The sequence below is a fragment of the Papaver somniferum genome, chromosome 3 (assembly GCF_003573695.1).
Source record: "Papaver somniferum cultivar HN1 chromosome 3, ASM357369v1, whole genome shotgun sequence".
Taxonomy (NCBI): Eukaryota; Viridiplantae; Streptophyta; class Magnoliopsida; order Ranunculales; family Papaveraceae; genus Papaver; species Papaver somniferum.
In genome coordinates, this window is record NC_039360.1 from 116885610 (window position 1) to 116891609 (window position 6000).

The following is a 6000-nucleotide window of genomic DNA, read 5'->3' on the forward strand; positions in this document are numbered from 1 at the left end:
TTATTTTGTAATCCATATGTATTGATAGTTTTGTCACTAAAATTGACAAAGGGGGAGATTGTTAGAGCACTGCTCGGTCGAACTCGCATGCGTTTCTATCTCAAGCATGTTTGTCAATGTTAGTTATCAAAACTATAAGTCTTGATTTCTAGCCTATTTATAGATGTCTCGGACTAGGACATAGATTGTGTCGTTGAGCTTAGACTTCACGGCGTTCATCATTTGAAGACAAAGAACTACTAAGGGGAGCTTGTGGAACTTCATCGACAAAAAGTATGTGGAGACTTAAACTCATCTATCACTTGGAAAGTCTATTTCTACTCTATCTCCTATATTGAGACATAAGTCGTATTTCGATATAGTTTTCTATATACACATTTGAGATTTCGATATGAGTTTATCTCGCTTACATATTTATCAAAATATGTGTTGGAAACCTTTCGCTTCGACCAAGTTCATCTTATATCATGTGAAAATTGCCGAGTAACATCTTACATGGTTTGTGTGATACAATCATTTGGTGTAGTCTTTGAATGTTATGATTATTTCAATAACTTGAAAATTGCTTTGATGCTAATAGTGTGTGAAAACGGCTATTGTCATCCTCTAAAAAAGTTTCAATGATTAAAATAAGAGTTTACAACACTTAACCGTTATTAGATATGTCATGTTGTGCACTCTTGCACATATGTAATCCATGTCCGGGAACCATAGTATGCGCACCCGTTCGCGTACCTGCTGTTGGTTTGAGAAATCTGGGAACCTAAGTATGCGTAACCATTTACGTACTAGCATACAGGTTCATGTCCGAGAATTTCTGCTGGGATTTAAAGTTCGCGTACCCGTTTGCGTACTGGCGAAACCCAATCTTAGTACGGGTATTTCAAGTATGCGTACCCGTTTGCATACTTGAAGGTTAAAGTTCTAAAATCGTTTATGAACATGAACATAGACATTTATATAATAAGGATTCAATCTTTGCAAACCGTGGATATAATGTTCATGATTTATTCGAGTGAATCAAACCGATTTTGGTTCAATTGTGTTCTTGTATAATTCTATGAGAATATAGCAATTGAACAACTCTTTAACTAGTTTCATTTGAGTCATTTGAATTAGTTATGGTTAAGACGAATAAGGTTGATATGAGAGTAATCATATAGCTAAACTCGGTTAACTATTTGTGAACCAACATGGTGTACACGTTTGGGTACGGTTACATAAACCCAAATGTGGGTACATTTCATTTGTGTGTAACAAGTTAAGTTCGATCTAACGGTTGAAAGATATTAGCTTGGTTGAATCAGGTTTTTCATCTGACGGTGAATATTGAATGCTTTGTTACCAAGGTAACTTGGATTGCAAACCCTGATTTGAAAGCTATATAAAGAAGAACTTTAGCAACTGGGAAACCTAATCCCCACACCTCCTGTGTGTTACTAGTTGCATAACTAGAGTCGATTCTCCTTTAACCTTAGGTTTTTATCGAGACCCTGTAGGTTAACGACTTAAAAGACTTCATTGGGATTGTGAAGCCAGACCCAACTATTTTCTTTGTAGTTGTGTGTTCTAATCTTTCCCGATTTTATCGTATTGAGTTCAATTGAAATAATTAACTCGAGATTAATTTCTCTGATAGGCAAGATAAAAGTAATCACAAACATCTTCGCCTCATCGTTTGTGATTCCACAATATCTTGTTTCGCTAGTAGATTAAGATTATTGTGAGGTGATTGATAATACTAGGCTGTTCTTCGGGAATATAAGTCTGGTTTATCAATTGGTTCCTTTTCACCTTCATTTATCAAAAGACGGAACAAAAACTCTTGGGTATTTAGGTGGGAGACAGATTTATTCAATCTATAGACTTTTATGTGTGAGACAGATTTGTTTATCAAGGCTTTGACTTTGGGACGTAGAAACTCTTGGTTGTGGGTGAGATCAACTAAGGGAATCAAGTGCGTAGTATCCTGCTGGGATCAGAGACGTAAGGAATGCAAATGTACGTTGAATCAGTGTGAGATTGATTAGGGTTCAACTACAGTCCAGTCTGAAGTTAATTGGTAGTAGGCTAGAGTCTGTAGCGGCTTAATACAATGTGGTGTTCAATCTGGACTAGGTCCCGGGGTTTTTCTGCATTTGCGGTTTCCTCGTTAACAAAACTTCTGGTGTCTGTGTTATTTGTTTTCCGCATTATATTTTGTTATACAAATGAAATATCACAGGTTGTGCGTTAAGATTAATCAATTAGAATATCCAACCTTTGGTTGTTGATTTACATTGATTGACACTTGAACATTGGTCTTTGGTACCGTTCAAGTTACTCCTCTTATATTCAATCGAGCTCACAAATTTATATTTGTTGATTGCGGATTGAATTAAGAGTTAGAGATATTAAACTCTTTGATATACTTTTCTCTAGATTGAGTCTGACTGTCTAGTTGATTCTCTAGAAAGTATATTGGAGTAAGTCCTCTCAGATTTCCAAACAAATTGTTGGACTAACTCCAATATAACTCCAAGAGATTTTATACTTTCTAGAGTGAAACATAGGGTTAGTTTTAGGAAAATAATTATGCTGTAAAATTTGGACCCAAAGGAGATTACGATTATTCAAAAGCCTCCAACAAAGTCTAATAAGCATAGAAATATTCTGCTTCTGAGGATTACAAATTACAAGGCCACCATAATCAATACTAGAGCAAAAACTAACCCAAGATTTAGTGTAAATTCCTTTAGCATCATCCTTCTTGCTCCACCATAGTTCCCTTTGCATTTTCTCAACATTGTCCAGAGTGGTTTTGGGAAAAGCTAGACATTGCATCTGATAAATGGGATAAGCACTAAGCACTGACTTGATAAGAACAGTTCTGCCAGCTTGGGAGAGAAGCTTAGCTTTCCACCTCTGAAGAGAAGCATAACAATTGGTAAGAAGAGGTTCAAAACTAGTAGTTCTTTTCCTATAAAAAAATAAAGGAGTTCATACGTATTTTTCATTTTTAGAAATTTGTTTAACTTTTTAAATTATACTCATAATTTTGCAATGCTTATAGTGAATTTTTTGAGACAAGTAAACTCCAGTTTGTAAGTTAATGACTTGTCCAGAGGTCTCACCGAAAATGTTAAGAATATCCATTATGTTTCTTTCTTCATATATTCTTGCTTTTGAAAACATGAAACAATCATCAGCAAAGAATAAGTGAGAAATAGGGGGAGTAGACTTAGAGACTTTAATCCCAGTAATTTTATTGTCTTTTTCAGCTTTAACTAAGAGTCTAGAAAGGAATTCGATACACACAATAAACAGATACAGAGATAAGTGGTCTCCCTGACGGAGACCTCTATTAACAGTGAAAGTTTCACCAGGAATTCCATTAAGAAGAACGGAGAAAGAAGTAGTAGTCACACATTGCATAATGAGTCTATACTAGTCTTCATTGAAGCCAAAGGCAGAGATTTTTTTCTTCAAAAAACCCATTCGACTCTATCGAATGCCTTGGACAGGTCAAGTTTTAGAGCAAAGAAACCTTTTTTGTTTTTAGAAGTTTTCATGGTATGCAAAATTATGCGCAATGATAATATTATCAGTAATTTGGCGTCCCCAGGTATGAAAGCCGATTGGTTTTGAGAAATTAATTTATCTAGGAACGATTTTAGTCTATTTGCTAATTTTTTTGAAATAAGTTTGTAAATTTTATTACTCAAGCAATAAGCCTAAAATCATTAGGGTTTGAAGGATTTTGAACCTTAGGAATTAAGCTAATATAGGAGTAGTTTAATTGGTTATTCATATGTTTAGTTCTAAAGAAATCTTGTACTAGGTTAATAATATCTTGCGCAAAAAAGTCCCAGTGAGCTTTGAAAAAACCCGGGGGAAGGCCATCTGGCCCAGGAGCACCCCATTGGTTCATGCAAAGAAGCGTATTTTTAATTTCAATCTGATCTGGGGTTTTAGTAAGACTTATATTATCATCATCAGTAATAACAAGAGTAATGAGATTGTCAATGATATCTTCATGCATGATTCTTGTTGATTGACCAATTTCCTTAAAATGATTTATTAGTAATTCATCTATTTGCTCGGGTTCTTCAATCCAGAGACCAGATTTATCACATAAAGTATGAATATGATTTGTTCTTCTTCTATTAGATGCTATCTGGTGGAAGTAAGATGTGTTTCTATCATGATCATTTAGGAATTTATATTTAGATAAATGATTCCAGTAATCATTTTCTCTATCATACCAGCTGTCCAGCTGATGTTGAAGATTGTTTATTTCATCAATAGGCAAAGGAGATTTTTTATGCAGGTCATCTATTTTTAATGTTAGGTCGTTAATATTAGTGAAAATGTTTCCAAAAACCTTCTTAATCCAGACCGAAAGAGAGAAGGATAAATGTTTTAAATTTTTTGTAAATCTAAAAGTGTTAGAACCACGTAAATTGTGGTTCCATTTTGATCAAGGTTTGAGAACTCTAAAAGGTCTTCCTTTTTGAAGTTTTTTAAGAGGAGTATTTTTTAGTAATATAGACGTATGATCAGATCCTATTCTAACAAGATGTTTTAGAATAGCATCAGGGAAAGATTAGTCAAATCAGTCGAGGCAAGGACTCTGTCAATTCTTTCTTTTATATTTTCCTCCCCTTGTCTATTATTAGACCATGTAAATGGAATTCCTTGAAATCTAAGATCAATTAAACCTAGTTCTTAAATAGAATCATGAGTAAATATAGTTTCCTTAGAAGTGTTATCATTTCTACCTTGTTTTTCCTCTAAATGCATAATAAAATTAAGATCACCAATAATTATCCAGGGATAGTTATTGGCAGCACTAAAACTATTTATATGATTCCATTGAGTAAATTTATCAACATCAGACAAAGCACCATACATGCAAATCAGATTCCAAAAATTTCCAAAATTATCATGCACACAAAAAATGCAAATATTATATTTAAAACTAATGAAATCAATCTTAATATTGTTATGCCAAGCTATAAGCATTCCTCCTTTCAAACCAATTCTAGGGACTAAAAACCAATCAGCAAACCTGAGCCTTCTAGCTAACTTCTCCATGTTGTCATTGTCATCCTTAGTTTCAGAAATGAATATCATGTCAGGATTAATTTGGTTTAGCAAGTGTTTAATATGATTTCTAGTTCTAGGGGGGCAATTCCATGTGCATTCCACGCTAAAAGTTTCATTGTACCAAAGTTTTTGGGACTAAAAATGATCAGGTGGAATAAAGGAAGATAACGACAGATATCCAAAACTATGAAAAACAAAAATGAATTGAGATTGGAGAGAACAACACAAAAAAAATCATTTTCAGGGTCTTAGCAGCAGCATCCACAACATTGGTAGCAGGAATTTGGTCTTGTTCTCTTGGAGGTGAGTTGATAGTATTGCGGATCATAGCAGCAGAACTTGAGCTTTCTCCATTCCGAAGATTTTCTCCAGCAGCAACATAATCATCTAAAGCATTAGCCCAAACCCATTTCTCCTTTGGAACATTAGTATCCACCTTTGTTACTGCCTCAACTAAAATGACCAAAGCAGCATTAATGTCTTTGTTCAGTGCATCCAAATCATATGATCAACCATCACATCCTCAACTCTTCTTCTCTTAATACCTCTAACTTCCTCTGAGGTTCCAGGCAATGAATTAATATAAACTTGAGCAGCAACAGGTGAATTAGGGGGAGCATTGTCTGTTTCAATCATTTTCAGATTATCTTAATTATGTGCATTGATGTTAGCTTCAACTTGAGGTCCTTGAACTTTTTGCACTTCCATGACTTCATTTATGATATTTGGCCCAACAGCTTCCTCTTCATTATTCACTCCTTCCTCATTAAAAGGATCCACCCCTTGAAGATTTAAAATATGCTCATTCATCCAAGCAAGGTTTGCAACTATATCACAATAGTGTTGGCTATGATTAAGGACATAGCAGGTTCTACATGTGGCTGAAGGAAACCCCATATAGAAAATTGACAC